We start from the raw sequence: 18,759 nt of genomic DNA on the forward strand, positions 1-18,759 counted from the left end.
TCTAACCTATACTGGGGGACAGCTACCTAATCTAACCTGTACTGGGGGCAGCTACCTATCTAACCTATACTGGGGGCACCTACCTATCTAACCTATACTGGGGGGCAGCTACCTATCTAACCTATACTGGGGGGGCAGCTACCTATCTAACCTATACTGGGGTGCAGCTACCTATCTAACCTATACTGGGGCAGCTACCTATCTAACCTATATTGCAGGTACCTACCTATCTAACCTGTACTGGGGGCACCTACCTATCTAACCTATAGCTGGGACAAATGCCTATCTAACCTATACTGGGGTAAGTATACTGGCTACCTATACTGGGGGCACCTACCTGGCTACCTTTACTGCGTCACCTATGCCTGGCTACCTATACTGGGGGCACTTATAGCTATACAGTATGTCAGGAATAAGGATGGACGGAGGTGCGCTGAGCTTCAGGCTGCTGCAGAGAAGCGCGCAGCACGTGTGCCACTCAGCCCTGTGACAATATCCTGAGTGACGACGAGTCCGTCTCTCCTGCTCCCAGAATCCTGGCACCTACACTGGCACTAAGTCTGCAGACTGCTCTGCAGACAGTAAGAAGAGAAGACTGACCAGCAAAGAGTAAGGCTCCCCAACCTCCCTACGCTAAAGGGGGAATATGCTTCTGCTGCTAGATAAACTAATGGGGGGGATCTGCTGCCTAAATACACTAAAAGGGGATCTGCGACTGCAAGACTAGTAGCCTAAGCCTATATACACTAAGGGGGGGATCTGGCAGATCCCCCCCCCCCCTTAGTGTATATAGGCTACTAGTCTTGTATATGTAGGCCGATCCCCCCCTTAGTGTATATAGGCTACTAGTCTTGTATATGTAGGCAGATCCCCCCCTTTAGTGTATATAGGCTTAGGCTACTAGTCTTGCAGTCGCAGATCCCCTTTTAGTGTATTTAGGCAGCAGATCCCCTCGACACCCCCCCCCCATTAGTGTATGTGTGTGGTGCGCTCACACGCGAAGAGGATGAATGTGGGGGGGGCACCAAAATCTGGTTACGCTCAGGGCACTGTGAAACCTAAGGCCAGCCCTGACTGCAGGGCTGTTTTCTTACCTGACTGTTAAGTTCCCCAAGATACCTACAGATATTCTGGTGTCTCAACTTGTGCCTGTCTCCAGACAATGAACCAGCCCTGGTCTGAAGGGGGGATTCTGGGCAGCTGAAATACCCCCTGTGTTTGCCTATGGAACCGTTCGGGACATCTCTAATCCTTGCAGCCTTACAGGGTCAGATTCGGCAGTGGCTGACCCCACGAAGACTTGACACAGGTGTAGTGGTGTCTGATAACAGTGCCAACATGCTGGCCATCATTTCGCTAGGTGGCTATACCCACTTACCTTGCTTGGCCCACGTCTTCAACCTTGTAGTGCAGAAATTTCTAATAACTTACGAAAGGTTGAAGGACGCTGTGGCCTCAGCGCGCAAAGTGTCAGCCCACATCCGCCGCTCTGCAACTGCCACCGTGGCCATGAAACTGCTGCGGCGCCACCATAGCCTGCCGCAGCACAGGCTTATTTCAGATTGTCCGACGTGGTGGAACTCCACACTGCACATGCTGGAGAGGTTGTGGGAGCAGCGCACGGCGGTCAGGCTATACCTGTCTGAGGCATCTTCCACCAGAACAGGGCCACTGGACTACATTACTGGGGACCAGTGGCAGCTGATAGGACAGGTATGCAAAGTGCTGGAGCCATTTGAGCAGGCAACAAAAGTGGTCAGTGAGGAGCACTGCAGTATATCAGAGGTGCTCCCTCTTGTCTTCACCATGGAAAAGACTCTTGAAAAACTGCTCGAACGGGGGGAGGAAGCCCTACTGAACAGTGGCCAGTCAAGTGAAGGTGTGAGTGGGCATGCTCCAGTTCTGGATGAGGAGGCAGAGCTTGTGGAATCGGAAGAGACCATTGTCCGGGGTGGGAAGAAGATTTTGATGTGGAGCTGGATCATGATGTTGATGACAGTTCTGGCAGCCAGGAAGAGGTGATTCATGGCAGACATCTCTTCCCCATGGCTGCACACATGATCCAGTGCCTAAAGAAAGACCCCCAGATTAAAACTTTAGAGTCAAGGCTGGACATGTGGGTGGCCACCATCTTAGATCCCCGGTGCAAGGGGAAAATGCGCCAGTTCATACCCCCCCTCCCAAGCAGACGCCAGGATGAGCCAGTTCCGGGATGCCCTTCATCGTTGGGTAGAAGATGCGTTTTCTACACCTGTATCCCGGCCCCAAGCTACCAAGCCTAGTAGTAGTCATCACACTCAGCAAAGGTCTGGTGGTCCCACTCCCAGCAGCAGCACCAGTAGCCAATCTGTGAACCTGCTGAGTATGCTGAAGGCATTTTACCAGCCAGTGCCAGATACCCCTTGTAGCAGCAGCACCACCAGCGGAGAATGTGGTCACCACCGTCAGCGGCTGGCCCGTATGGTGGACGATTACTTGGGGTCAGCCAGTGCTCCAAACAATATGCAGACTAATGATGACCCCATGCAATATTGGACCAAACAATTGCATACCTGGCCTGAACTCGCTCAGTATGCACTGGTGGTTCTTGCATGCCCCGCCTCCAGTGTTCTTTCTGAGCGAGTATTTAGCACTGCAGGTGGAGTGGTCACCGACCAACGGACCCGTCTGTCCGCAGACAATGTGGACATGCTAACATTCATTAAAATGAACTAGGCATGGATCAGTGACAATTACAAGGCCCAAAACTTTATTGATAAAAAAATTTTTAGGACTGCCATGGAACCACCTCTAGGTCCCATGGCCTACGACAAGTCCTGCTGCTACAAACAATGTTTAGGACTGCCGAGGAACCACCTCTAGGTCCCATGGCCTATGACAAGTTCTGCTGCTCCAAATAATTTTTAGGACTGCCGTGGAACCACCTCTAGGTCCCATGGCCTACGACAAGTCCTGCTACTACAAACAATGTTTAGGACTGCTGTGGAACCACCTCTAGGTCCCATGGCCTACGACAAGTCCTACTGCTACAAAGAATGTTTAGGACTGCCGTGGAACCACCTCTAGGTCCCATGGCCTACGACAAGTCCTGCTGCTCCAAATAATTTTTAGGACTGCCGTGGAACCAACTCTAGGTCCCATGGCCTACGACAAGTCCTGCTACTACAAACAATGTTTAGGACTGCCGTGGAACCACCTCTAGGTCCCATAGCCTATGACAAGTCCTGCTACTACAAACAATGTTTAGGACTGCCGTGGAACCACCTCTAGGTCCCATGGCCTACGACAAGTCCTGCTGCTACAAAGAATGTTTAGGACTGCCGTGGAACCACCTCTAGGTCCCATGGCCTACGACAAGTCCTGCTGCTACAAAGAATGTTTAGGACTGCCGTGGAACCACCTCTAGGTCCCATGGCCTACGACAAGTCCTGCTGCTCCAAATAATTTTTAGAAATGCCGTGGAACCACCTCTAGGTCCCATGGCCTACGACGACAAGTCCTGCTGCTCCCAAAAAATTATAATGACTGCTGTGGAACCACCTCTAGGTCCCATGGCCTACAACTTCTCCTGCTGCTTTAAACATTTTTTAGGACTACCGTGGAACCAGTAGCTCCCATGGCCTACGACAACTCCTGCTGCTCCAAACAACACTTGTAAATGACCGTTGAGGAACACCATGGCTTATGTGACAACTCCTGCAGCTCCAAACCACAATTATAATGACCACCGTGGAACACCATGGTTTATATGACAACTCCTGCTGCAAAAAAAAAAAAGAAAAAATTAAAATTAAATAAAATATTAAAAAAAAACGGAACGGTGGAACAGCCACTAGGTCCCATGGGCTACCATTTAGCACAAAAGAGGTTTCAATTGCGACTATTTTAATTTTTCCGCCAGGAATTTGGTGAAATTCCGCGGAAATGTAATGGCGATGGAATTTACCGCTGGCGGAATCCGCCAATTCCGGCGGAATGGAATTCGGACCTTCCGATCATCCCTATCCAGGAGGGAGTGTAGCCTGATTGGCTACAATGTGCCTGCCGACTGTGATGTAGAGGGTCAAAGTTGACCCTAATGGTGAACTTCCGGAAAAGTTTGCAGTTCTCCTTGAACGCGAACCACTGGAAGTTTGCCGTGAACCATTCGGGCCATCTCTATTAATAACAAAGACTCCTTACATGCTAGAAACACCACATTTTCAGGGTATGTGGAGGAGGACAGTGGGTACAAGAGAATTTTATATTTTTTTTTAGAAAATTGATTTTAGCGGTTAATAGCAAAGCCCCCGCATGTGCTAGAAACACCAGATTTGCATGATATGTTATGAAGAACACTGGGAACAAAAGGAAAAAAAATAAAAAAAAAACTTATAGTTTTTGAGAAAAGTTAGAGGGGAAAAATAGCAAAGTATAGCAAAGTCACTGCGTTAAAATGACAATTAATGTATTAACATGTATAAAAATGTATTTTTTTAAATATGTTCAGAGTGAGACATTTTAAAAAATGATGTGGGGTCCCCCTACCAAGCTTCTTTAACCCCTTTGTCTCCCATACAGGCGGGGATAGCCAGAATGTAGAGCCCCGGCCGACTGGGGCTTCGCACCCTGAGCTATACCAGCCCGCATGGTCCATGTTATGGGGAGGGGGCTCTAGGGGAGCCCTTGTCAAATCCATGGACACGTGGCTCTTCCCCACCTCCAGTGCCCCAGGAGGAGGTGTGGGTAGGCGGGGGGTTCATGGTGGCATCTGGGAGTCCCCTTTAAGAAGGTGACCCTCAGATGTCTGCCCCCGTCCAAGGAAAAATAAGTATAGGGGTACATAGTACCACTTACCCATTTCCACAAAGGGTTAAGTGATTGAAGATCTCCGCTGCACCTTTTGTCACACATGATGCTCCCCGCGCAGCTCTTAGCTATACAAAGTTAGCTGAGAGCAAAAGCATCTTTATATTTCCCTCCAAGGCTCCCCATTGGTTCCTTAAAGAGACGCTGAAGCGAAAAAAAAATATGATATAGTGAATTGGTTGTGTACTATGAATAATTACTAGAAGATTAGCAGCAAAGAAAATATTCTCATATTTTTATTTTCAGGTATATAGTGTTTTTTCTAACATTCTATAATATGTGCAGATTACACAACACTCAGCATTCAAAATGATTCTTTCAGAGCAGTCTGTGAAGTAATGACCTCTCCTCTGGCAGAGAAATAGTAAATAGTTCACAAACAGTTGAGATGATAAAAGTCAGAAAACAGCCCTCTCCACGACTTTCAAAGTCGGAGAGCTTAATGGCTTTTTTGCATAGAGATAACAACTGGAGTTTCTTAACTCTGCCTGTACTGGAAACAATTAGACTGATGTATCTGATCTTAATGTTTTATTTCTTAGCTGTACTACACATACAAATCATAATATCATAATTTTTTTTCCGCTTCAGTGTCTCTTTAACAGACCAATGGGGATCAGGAGGATCCCACAGTTGTTAAGTATTTTGTTAATTAAACTTAAAGGACACTCTTAATAAATACAGTATGAGCTAAACCACACTGCCTCTAGGTGCACATACTGTATATTACCTCACCTCTTGTTTCCACCCCATTCCTTTATATTGTAAGCTGGCAAGGGCAGGGCTCTCCCACCCTTTTGCATCTTGAAAGTTGCTATACATGTTGATTATCTTGTTACATTTGTCACTGTAATTACTATAACTATAGATTCTATATTATGCCCCAGCGTCTACATTTTGAACTTTCATTTTGATTAAAGAGTTTGAGTCATACATCTGATGCAACCATTTGTTACAAAATAGGAGTTAAGATCCAGGCGATGACACATAACGTACTACACAAAACCAGAGGTGAGCAAAAATGGGGATGTTCTTTTCTTTACAATAATTAGTGAAAAATGCCACCAAACATCCTTTTGTAATAAGTTTGTGATTATTTTGCACACTTGTAAAGTGGACCTGAACTCAGAACTCCTCTCTAACCTTTACAGAAAAACATGTCTTTGTTACAGCTGATACAAATCCTGCAATAAAATCTACAGTGTTTCTACTTCCTGATTCATGGAAGCATAGCCGGGCGACCGGAGCAGTCGCTCAGGGCGCTGGCCTCCAAGGGGGCGCCTATAGCTGGTTGCCTATACTGAGGGCACCTACACCTGATTTCTTATACTGAGGGCACCTACTCCTGGCTACCTATACTGGAGGCACCTACTCCTTGCTGCCTATGAGGGGGATGGAGACCTTCAACTGACTTCCTATACTGGGGGCATCTATGCTTGGCAACCTATATTGAGGGCACCTACACATGAGATCCTATACTGGGGGACCTATACTTACCTATACCTGGCTACCTACCTATACTGAGTCTGAGGGCATTATTTTGGGGGGGCGCACTGCGGCTATAACGCGTGGTGCAAATTGTCGGTGCTCTGCTATCGTTCTAAATGGGGGGGTTAACTGTCCCACTGATTGTTTTTATTAATATTCCTACAAAGTTCTAGCCTTCATTTTTAAGTGTATTCAGGATAATGCAGTCCATCCATCCATTCGTGGTTATTTATAGCATTTTTTCTACTATACATATATGACGTGTCACAGAGATCTGAGCATTTGGCGTGATGTGTCATGACTTCAAAAAGGTTGGGAAACACTGTCCTAGGAGATATCTCAGGAGAAAAGGTGAATTGCATATGGGCCTGTGTGTGTGTGTGTGTGTGTGCGTGCATGCGGGAAGAGGATGAAGGGGGGGCAGAAAAATCGGGTTTCGCTCAGGGCGCTGTGAAACCTAAGGCCGGCCCTGCATGGAAGCAGAGATATTGTTTACAGCCTGAGCTTTCAAATGGGCCTATCTGCTTATCTGCCATAGGCAGTCATGTGACACAGGGGAGGGATCAAATTACAACTTGTGATTAGACACAGATGAGGGGGGATTAGACAGGCTAAACTCCTTAAATACATACAGGGTGCATTTATGTTATGTTTTCGTCGTCTCCTGTGCAATAGTTTAGGTCCACTTTAACTCTAAAATGAATTTTTTTCGAGTTTTGCTGTGAAAATAATGTTTTTCGTTTTTTTGTGAATTTTCACCATATTTCAAAAATATGTTTGTAATTTTCTCTAAATCAAACGTACTATTTTCGATGTGAAAATTTGCAAGAAACACTGCAGAAAGCCAGATAGAGCAGTATATCCCTTCCATCTGGCTAGGCCAACACCATGTAGCACTCAAAAGATCTCTTACCTCAGATATATCCATATGGCACATCATATTCAAGTAATACAGTGGGAAGCGAAAGTTTGGGCAACCTTGTTAATCATCATGATTTTCCTGTATAAATTGTTGGTTGTTATGATAAAAAATGTCAGATAAATATATCATATATGAGACACACACAGTGATATTTGAGAAGTGAAATTAAGTTTATTGGATTTACAGAAAGTGTGCAATAATTATTTAAATACAATTAGGCAGGTGCATAAATTTGGGCACTGTTGTCATTTTATTGATTCCAAAACCTTTAGAACTAATTATTGGAACTCCAATTGGCTTGGTAAGCTCAGTGACCCCTGACCTACATACACAGGGGAATCCAATTATGAGAAAGAGTATTTAAGGGGGGCAATTGTACGTTTCCCTCCTCTTTTAATCTTCTCTGAAGAGTAGCAACATGGGGGTCTTAAAACAACTCTCAAATTACCTGAAGACAAAGATTGTTCACCATCATGGTTTAGGGGAAAGATACAGAAAGCTGTCTTAGAGATTTCAGCTGTCTTTTTCCACAGTTAGGAACATATTGAGGAAATGGAAGACCACAGGTTCAGTTCAAGTTAAGGCTCAAAGTGACAGACCAAGAAAAATCTTGGATAGACAGAAGGGATGAATGATGAGAACAGTCAGAGTCAACCCACAGATCAACGCCAAAGACCTACAACATCATCTTGCTGCAGATGGAGTCACTGTGCATCGTTTAACCATTCAGCATACTTTATACAAGGAGATGCTGTATGCGAGAGTGATGCAGAGGAAGCCTTTTCTCTGCTCACAGCACAAACAGAGCTGCTTGAGGTATGCTAAAGCACATTTGGACAATCCAGCTTCATTTTGGAATAAGGTGCTGTGGACTGATGAAACTAAAATTTAGTTATTTGGGCATAACAACATGGAGGAAAAACAACACAGCATTCCAAGAAAAACACCTGCTACCTACAGTAAACTATGGTGGTGGTTCCATCATGCTGTGGGGCTGTGTGGCCAGTGCAGGGACTGGGAATCTTGTCAAAGTTGAGGGACGCATGGATTCCACTCAGTATCAGCAGATTCTGGAGACCAATGTCCAGGAATCAGTGACAAAGCTGGAGCTGCGCCGGGGATGGATCTTTCAACAAGACAACAACCCTAAACACTGCTCAAAATCCACTAAGGCATTCATGCAGAGGAACATGTACAACATCCTGGAATGGCCATCTCAGTCCCCAGACCTGAATATGATAGAAAATCTGTGGTGTGAGTTAAAGAGAGCTGTCCATGCTCGGAAGCCATCAAACCTGAATGAACTAGAGGTGTTTTGTAAAGAGGAATGACTGTGCTTTTCGCAACTAATAAATGAAATTATATTTCTTGACAATTTTTATTTCTTTGAATATTTAATGCTCTGACAAATCATAATTCTATATAGTTAAAATCTGCGCCTCCTATCATCCAAATTTACCTACTATACCCTGCCTAGTAGGGTATTCATCCTCGCATAGTCACAGTCAGCGAGCCAAATATTTTTTTATTTGGAGCTGCGACCAAGACCATCGAGGTAAAGGCCGAGTGGGGATGGTATTTCCCCATCTGTGCACACGAGTGGTTGCCTCTTTGGAGCAACCCACCTTTGTGAATATTACTACACAAGATTGTCTTCAGCTTTGACCAGCCAAGACGATATCACACCAGATCGGGCTCCTGGTGTCCGGGTGTCTTCTTGTTTATTGTTTTTTCAGTACCGACTATTTTCCTTTGAACTTTTAAAATCAACTAGCCGACCCGCAGCGTAGCATACGCCGCATAAGGGGGTAGAGGGCAGGAAGGGGGTATTGGGCACAGTGGCGGGGAGGGGGGGTCGGACCCCCCCCTCAACTGGGTCCCCCATGTGTGCTCCCCCTCCAGCTTAAGCTCAGCAGGAACCCCCCCTCCCTCACCTGGGTCCCCCATGTGCACTCCCCCTCCAGCTTAAGCTCAGCAGGAACCCCCCCTCCCTCACCTGGGTCCCCCATGTGCGCTCCCCCTCCTGCTTAAGCTCAGCAGGACCCCCCTCCCTCACCTGGGTCCCCCATGTGCACTCCCCCTCCAGCTTAAGCTCAGCAGGAACCCCCCCTCACCTGGGTCCCCCATGTGCATTCTCCCTGCAGCTTAAGCTCAGCAGGAACCCCCCCTGCCTCACCTGTGTCCCCCATGTGCGCTCCCCTCCTGCTTAAGCACAGTAGCAGCCGCCACTATTAGTAAGAGGCAGCGGGCGGGGATGCCTCACCTCTTCCGTGTTCCAGCGTGCGATCCACTGTCGTCACTTCCTGCAATGCTCCCCACTGTATTGGTGTAATTTGCCTTTTTAAAACAGAAGGAAATCTGCAATAATTCAGCTATAAGTGAACATTTTTAAATATGCAATTTATCCCTTTTCAACCTCAGTAATCCAAGCAAGCATCCAGAACCACTGGTGTATAGCAAGCTTATAGCTTTAAATTTTACACAGCTATATCAAACCCACATGTGACAGCCTGTTTCAGACTTTTGGTCCTCATCAGTACATGGCAGGTATTGATATGGCAGTATGAGATGGGGCTTGGACCAGTACAACAGAGTAACCAAGCAGCTCAGGGTGACCCAAACCACTCGGAATGTATAGGGGGATAAAAGGAACCAAAAAGACCTTCTACTAAAAAAAATCAAAGCTTGGTGTAATTTGGCTTCTTAAAACAGAAGAAAATCTGCAATAATTCAGCTATAAGTGAACATTTGTGGTTACCCACAATGCACCACTACTAAATATGCAAACTATTCCTTTTCACTCTTGGTAAGTCAAGCAAGCCTGTGGGCCTGATTCACAAAGCGGTGCAAACTGTTTAGCACGGTTGTGCTAAACAGTTAGCACGTGAAGTGGCGTTCGCAGACTTTTGCGCGCACAAAGTGCCGCGATTTGCATGATTGCGGTCTTTTGCGCGTGCAATTTGCCACAAATCGCGGTTCTTTACACACGCAAAAGGCCGCGATTGCGGTCTTTTGCGCGATTCACAGCACTTTCCACGCACAAAAGTCCACAAATGGCACTTCACGTGCTAACTGTTTAGCACACCCATGCTTAACAGTTTGCACCATTTTGTGAATCAGGCCCTATAGCTTTAAATTTTACACAGTCATATCAAACCCAAATGTGACAGCCTATTTCAGACTTTTAGTCCTCATCAGTTCACAGCAGAGATTGATATGGCTGTATGAGATAGGGCTTGGACCAGTACAACAGAGTAACCAAGCAGCTCAGGGTGACCCAAATTACTAAGAATGTATAGGGGGATAAAAGGGACCAAAAAGCCCTCCTACTAAAAAAAGCAAAGCTTGGTGTAATTTTCCTTCTTAAAATAGAAGCAAATCTGCAATAATTCAGCTATAAGTGAACACTTGTGGTTACCCACAATGCACTGCTACTGAATATGCAAATTATCCCTCTTTGCCCTTGGTTTGATATGACACTACTTCTTCTTGCTTGGACCAGCCCCTTCTTCTTGCTTGGACTGGCCCTGGGGGCAGGGCGCTACTTCTTCTTCTTGCTTGAAGGTTGAGGCACTTACTCAATTATATATATAGATTCCCCTTCCAGGCCGCCATGGATAGTGGGGGAATGATATAATTCAGCTTCCAGCGATTGCTGGAGGTCGAATTATTGTGTTTTTTAAGCAACTTCGGCTCCGTCTTCTGACGGCGCTGACGTTACTCACTGAGCGCCGCTATAGACTGATTCCCATTACAGTCTATGGCGGCACTCGCTGCGCCCAAATCTAGCAGTGCTGAAAAGCACTGCTCCACGACCGCTTTGCAGTATTGGTTTTTTGACCCTGCATAGTTTGACATGCGAAAGCAAATGCATATTTGCATGAGCATTGCCTCATGAATAGTCAATTAGGCCAGATTTGCAAAGCCAGACTTGCTAGGGTTAAGCCTACTTTCCACAGACTGTTGATAGGCAGTGAAATGCCTCTCAAACTCTCTCAACTGCTCACTGCTGCCTAGTAACTGCTTGTTGCTGCCTGATAACTGCTTGTTGCTGCCTGATAACTGCTTGTTGCTGCCTGATAACTTCTTACCTGTGCCTGGTAACTGCTTGTTGCTGCCTGGTAACTGCTTGTTGCTGCCTGATAACTGCTTGTTGCTGCCTGATAACTTCTTACCTGTGCCTGGTAACTGCTTGTTGCTGCCTGGTAACTGCTTGCTGAGCACACAGCTCAACAGTCCGTGGAAAGGAGGCATCAAACTTGGTCTTTGAGCACGCATAAATTTTCTCATGCAAAGTACTTCTTCTTCTTGCTGGAAGGTTGAGGCCCTTATTCAATTATGAATAGCCAATTAGGCCAGATTTGCAAACCCAGACTTGCTAGGCTTAGGCCTCCTTTCCCCCGACTGTTGATAGGCAGTGAAATGCCTCTCAAACTCTCTCAACTGCTCACTGCTACCTAGTAACTGCTCACTGCTGCCTAGTAACTGCTTGTTGCTGCCTGATAACTGCTTGTTGCTGCCTGATAACTTCTTACCTGTGCCTGGTAACTGCTTGCTGAGCACACAGCTCAACAGTCCGTGGAAAGGAGGCCTCAAACTTGGTCTTTGAGCACGCATAAATTTTCTCATGCAAAGTACTTCTTCTTCTTGCTGGACGGTTGAGGCACTTACTGAATTATATATATAGATAAATTAACCGCCAGGGAGGTTATTGCCAGCATTTAATAAAGATGTGGCTCGAAAACTAGCAGGACTACTGATATCTTTACCTGGTTTTGGCAACACTATTATTATTGCTTCCAAGTATTTGTTTGGGACTTGCCCACATGACATAAATTGGTTGAACACTTGAGCTATCTGAGGAGCAGGTGTTGATGCCAATATCTATATTTTGTGAATACCGTTGTCTGTATTATCATGTACCCCATGTTTGTTTCTTACTCTGTACAGCACCACGGAATATGTTAGTGCTTTATAAATCAATAATAATATGAATTGTTTGGTTTTGTCTTGCTCCTTCCCGTGGTGGTGCATGGTAGTGATGATCGTAATCACAAAATTACGATTTCGCTACATTTTCGCAATTACGCTTATACGTAATTATGATCTGCAAATTCAATTGATTTCATGCAGTCATTCGTAATTTTGCATAAAATGTAGTGACATTTTGCATAATTTCTTGCCGACTTTAGTAGTGAATAGCAAAGCCCTCTTACATGGTAGTGACACCAAAATTGCTATGTATGGAGAAGGAGAATTGTGGATAAAAGTCAAAAAAAAAAAAAGAATTTTGCAAAAAGACCTTATAGTTTTTGAGAAACTCGACTTTAAAATGCAAGTAAAATGGATTTTAAACAGAAAAAGGACAGTTTAAAAACAATTTTTCTTGGCATTTTTAACATCCAGTTTCTCAAATCCTACTAGGTCTTTTTGAAAAATTCTTTTTGTGACGTGTACCCATTATTCTGCTTTACATATGTAGCAATTTTGGTAGCAATAGCATGTATGGGGTCTTTGCTATTAACCTGTAAATCGGCACAAAATTATGCTACATTTTGCAAAAATTACGCTTTTGGAACCCAGCACTATTTTGGGCCAGTCTTCAGGAAGTCGTCAGGCAAATAAATATCAAACATTCACATCCTGGATTCATTCTTATTCTGATAATTTTAGAACTTGCCCTGCAGCAACAACTGTCTAGAAATGTGTTTCTGATATATGCACAGGACACACCCAATTACTAGAATTGTTTGTTTATAAATCTTAGAGGACGGGGACGCCGCAGCCACTAAAGAAAGCAATACTGGTGACAACGGTGGATAATAAGGTAAGAAGAGGACCTGATAATAATTACATGATAGAGAGATGGTCTCTGTATAGTGTAATGGTGAAGGGCTCTGCCTCTGACACAAGAGACCTGGGTTTGAATCTCGGCTCTGCCTGTTCAGTAAGCCAGCACCTATTCAGTAGGAGACCTTAGGCAAGTCTCTCTGCTACTGCCTATAGAGCGTGTCCTAGTGGGTGCAGCTCTGGTGCTTTGAGTCCGCCAGGAGAAAAGTGTGATATAAATGTTATTTGTCTCTTGTCTTGTCTCATAGATCTGTGAAGGGTTCCATTTATTGGAGTCATGGTCAGGGCCGGATTTGTGGGCAGGCCCCCAAGGCACAGGACTAGGGCGAATTTAATATGCCATCTTCCATGGGGCGGTCGCAGGTGACAGGTTAACTGACTGCACCTGTCACCTTCCTCCATAGGCTGTCAGCTGAGCTGCCCGCCACGAGTGTCCACAGCCGCCCGCCCCCCGCTCTGCTCTGTGTGTGCGATGTGAGCGGAGGCCAGGCAGGTCAGGTGGAGGCGGCTGCAGTTACGAGGAGGCGGGAGCCCAGAGGATGGAGGAGATGGTGGAGGACGGAGTCATGTGATATGGCGGGAAGGTAGTAAGCTGCTGCCCCCCTGCCTTAGAATCAAGCGAGCCTGCCTTCATCTGGCCATTAATAGAAGGCAGACTTTTTCACTCTCCAGTGAGTCCCAGGCAGCTCCGAGCTTCTGGCGAGGGAGAGCGCATCTTGCTATAGGGTGCCCCCGCTGTCAATCAGTGACATCACAGCACAGAGCTGGTCAGGAGACTGGGATGGGGAGGTCTCGCGGTGCCGCTGGGGCTGATGGATCTATGAGAGCCTCAGTGCACAGGCACGCCGGAGAAAGAGACCCCCTTCCCTAATTCTTTGCTGTGCACATCCCTAGCTCCAGCATTAGTGTCTGCACCCACCACCCTGCCTGGCTGCACCTTCAGACTGGACTGTGTTCCCAAGTGACTGTATAACCAAATGTGAAATGATAATTGCTGGGTGGGGATGTTTACTGAGGGCCCCCCTCCCCTTTAGAACCTAAATGTTAACTTTGTGTAACTTGTTAATATATTAGGTAATTATATATGCGGGTAGGAGGGCCTTCTTATCACTCTGCAGCCTCGTCTTCTGTGCTCCATATCGCTCGTCTAGTGTGCTTTTCAGCACGAAGAAGACGTCTGATGGGGTCAGAGGTTAGAGGTCTCGTAGCTGAAGATTTTATGGGGATGAAAGCTAAGATGCTGGGAGGATAAAGTATCTGTTCCCTCTACCCCCTGTTCCAATAAAAAAAAAAAGATTAAAAAATGCATTGTTTCCCCCCAATCTGTTTACCCTTACACACACTATTACCCAACTACACTTTATATACACACATTATTACACCCACACACCCAGCATTACACACACACAGTATTATACAAATAGTATTACACACACACACACACACACACACACACACACACACACACACACACACACACACACACACACACACACACATACACACACTGTACACACACACACACTGTACACACACACACACACACACACACACACACTGTACACACACACACACTGTACACACACACACACACACACACACACACACACACACACACACACACACACACACACACACTATACAAACATACACACTGTACACACACACACACACACACACACACACACACACACACACCTCCTTAAAGGGATACTGTAGGGGGGGTCAGGGGAAAATGAGTTGAACTTACCCGGGGCTTCTAACGGTCCCCCGCAGACATCCTGTTTGGCGCAGCCACTCACCAATGCTCCGGCCCCGCCTTCGGTTCACTTCTGGAATTTCAGACTTTAAAGTCTGAAAACCACTGCGCCTGCGTTGCCGTGTCCTCGATCCCGCTGATGTCATCAAGAGCGCACAGCGCAGGCCCAGTATGGTCTGTGTCTGCGCAGTACATTCCTGGTGACATTAGCGGGAGCGAGGACACGGGCGTGCAGGCGCAGTGGTTTTCTGACTTTAAAGTCAGAAATTCCAGAAGTGAACTGGAGGCGGGGCCGGAGCTTCGGTGAGTGGCTGCGCAGGCACAGGATGTCTGCGGGGGACCATTAGAAGCCCCGGGTAAGTTCAGCTCATTTTCCCCCGACCCCCCTACAGTATCCCTTTAAAGCCCGAGACACACTGTAGATCACGTTTTGATCCGTCAGCACTGTGTTTGTGTTAAAAAAATACCAAAAACCTCCCATTGCATTGCATACAAATTGCAATCGACAAATCAAAAAGTGCTCTACGTTGTGTCTCAGGCCTAAAGCAATCCTGCAGCAAATAAAAATACATTTTTTATAGTGATACCTCATTAGTGGGACACCACTGGATAGTCCGGAGATTTCCCACATCTTATACCCCACCATTATTACAGCACTCCGCCCCTCTCTGGGCAAATTGGTTTCCTCAGTGTGTAAGTGCGGTCGTGTCGAAGCATGTCCATAGTGCACATGAGCGATTAAGGTCCATGCATGCCCAATAGAACGAAGGTGACCATGCATGGCTTTTTCCCTTTGTGCACAAGTACCTTCATTCTACTGGGCATGCAGGGACCTTACTTGTGCACGCCCAGTACTGACACACTCGTCCATGGCAGCGCTCACACACTGAACCAATGGGCCCAGCACTGGCATGATGGGGTGCAAGAAGCCCTGGGAAGCCTCAGGACCATGCAGAGGCTATATATGTATTTGTATTCTTCTTCACACTTTCCACAGGAGCAGTAGAGGAAGTGGCAGCTTTTAGTATTTGCTATGCTGCCCTTACAGCAACACGGCACATTTTACTTTCCACACTGCATAATGTGCATGTGGCAGTTATTAACGTGCAATATGTGTTGCATGTGTGAGGGAAAGAGCTGGCTACAGTGATCTTATAAGTTCCCTCTGGAGTACATAGAGGGCTATGCTGCTGTATAGGAAGTGTAGCTTATAGTAAAGCTTCCTCTAGTGCTCCTGTGGGAGGTATGAAAGTCATTGTAAGGTTCCAGTGTTACTTCCGTGGCCTCCCTGGGGGCATTATATTTAAACTAGTAGACCCAAGCCCATTTTAAAATGGGCTCTAGGTCTGTTTTTTACCTGTGCGCCCAGCTCACTGGCCCTGTCCTCCAGTCCCAACGGCTGTCTGGGTCCGTGCTGTGCACATGCACAGTAGCAAAAAGCATGGGCCCAGCTACATAGAGACAGCGCTACTCAGGGACACAGGGGTATTATCAGATAGGATAAGAAAATTGCTGGTTTTATTGTGGGAGAATGTTTATGGGTAGTTGGTGAGGATGTTGTGTGTGATTGTGTGTGTGGTGGTGGCATGGCCGGATTTCTGGCAAGGCCACATAGGCCATGGCCTAGGGCACCAGATAAACAAGGGGCGGCCTGCAGACAGTGGGCATTATTTGCAGGTCATTATTTGCAAGTGTCCAAACAAATGAAAGGGGTCAGGATAACTGCACTATTAGTACCAGCTGGCATCTGCCTGTGCTGTGCTACAGGCAGCTGCAGTCCATTAATCAAACGTTTGTGAACAGTGTGTGACTAGCAAAAAGCCAGGCCTTGTCCAATGACATAGCAGCAGCTGCAGGCAGTTACAGAAGGCCGGGTCTCACACACTTGGCGTGGGGGATGAAAGGACCAGGGACAGCACCAGCAAATAGTACAGAATACAGAAGGCAGCCTCTCACAGTACACATTTCTTAATTATTGATTGGCCAGCACTGTTACCCTGAAAACAGCAGTGGGTACAGGACTCACTTTTACGTGTTGCTGACCCCACCCAATGTCCAATTGTGAGCCACTTTTGACAATGTGTGTGTGGTGGATGGATCCCACCACGCCCATCACCTGTAGATCGCTTGATTGACCAGTTCCCCGTGTGACGTGATTGATTCACTTCATATTGCCATAGAGACCTCGGCACTAGCCACAATAAAGGGCACCAGCGGCCCAAAAATGTTTGGGTGGGTGTGTGTGTGGAGAGAGGTGGTAGGATACGGTTTTGGTTGGGGCGGCTGGTAATAGTCGGCCTTGGGCGGTAAGATGTACAAATCCGGCCCTGGGTGGTGGTGGTGGTGGTGGTGGTGGTGGTGGGGGGGGGGGGGGGGTTGGTGACATCAGGCCTAGGGCGGTAAAAGCTACAAATCCGGCCCTGATCATGGTACAACCATTTGAAAACCAGGCCGTTTCATCTAGAAGGCTTCCTTGTTGTACAGTGGAGGGTGTTTCATCACCACCAATCAAGCGGCTTCTTTGGTTCATATCTGATTGTGGAGGGTAGAGCAATTCCAAAGGGTGATCACAAAAGACAAAAAAATAAAGGTCCATTCAAAACAGATAAACTTTATTAACATTCACCAAAAAACATCCCAACTCTCATTTTCAAAGCAGCCAAATCTGCTGTATTATTTCACTCTAGATACAAATGAACAGGGCCGGATTTGGGGGCAGGCATCCAAGGCTTGGGACTAGGGCGCCGAAATTCCCCTAAATCTTTGGGGCGGGTGACAGGATAAATATCTATTCCCGTCACCCGCTATATCAGAAAGCTGCTCCACTAGTCCGCAGGCGGCCGCCACGTTTTGTTGCTGGCGTCTACACTGAATTTGCATCAGCTAACTAGCAGACAGCTCAGCTAGCAAGGGCGGCCGCCCACGAGCGATGGAACGCAGACTAGCCTGTGACTTGAGCCTGGGGAGACAGCCAGAAGCTGCAGGCAGACTATCTCCCCCGGCCGGAGCGAATCCCGACAGGGAGCGTCCTCCACTGGCTGCATGAATGTAACTCAGCAGCCAGCCAGACCAATCCCATCCAGTACGAGTGCAGAGCGGCTGGATTAGCTCATCTTGCTGTCAATCAAATTACGTCATGTGAGTGGCCGTGATGTTGGCCCTGAGCCCGCCCACATCAGAGAGAGGAGTGGATAGGGAGGTCTCGCGGTGCCGCTGGGGTTGAAGAACAGACCAGGATCCTAGGATGCTAGGCAGAGCAGTGATTGAGACCCCTTCCCCCCACCTACTAAAAAACTTTTATTGTTGTGCACGTGCACATAGCCTCCAGGGTGTCTGGTATGGTGAAGACCCGCACTGACATTTGACTGAGTGACAGGAGGAGGGGAGAAAAAGGCTGTAAGTGAACAATTATTTACTGCACACTACACTTTTCAAATGTAAAGTTATTAAAATTATTAAGTAGAAGAAACAAATTATTCCTCTGTCTCTGCTGTGCATTTAAGCTGGAGTTTTGTTCTTATCCTCACTCGCATGTTCACAAGTCTGAAACAAACCTATCAAATTACCTGGTAATTCTTGCATCCGCCCCAAGTCATCCTGTCCCCGACCCTGCAGCCAACAGCAGCTACCCCCTCAAAGCCGGCTGGCCTGTGCACCGTGCGGACAGGGGAAGATGCTACTGTGTATGAGCAAAACACCCCTGTTACCAGGATCGCAATCAGGATGTGCACGTTAAGGGGCCGCGTAGGAACAGTAGCCTGCAACTGGTCATGACCAGCCAGTGTTCAGGGGTTCGCCACTGCTTGCTGGAGGGTCTTCGAAATATGGCCCAGGCACAGGATGACTACATGGGGTTACAAGAAGCCCCAGGTAGGTTAAGCTGCTTTTTCTC

The sequence above is a fragment of the Hyperolius riggenbachi genome, chromosome 2 (assembly GCF_040937935.1).
Source record: "Hyperolius riggenbachi isolate aHypRig1 chromosome 2, aHypRig1.pri, whole genome shotgun sequence".
Taxonomy (NCBI): domain Eukaryota; kingdom Metazoa; phylum Chordata; class Amphibia; order Anura; family Hyperoliidae; genus Hyperolius; species Hyperolius riggenbachi.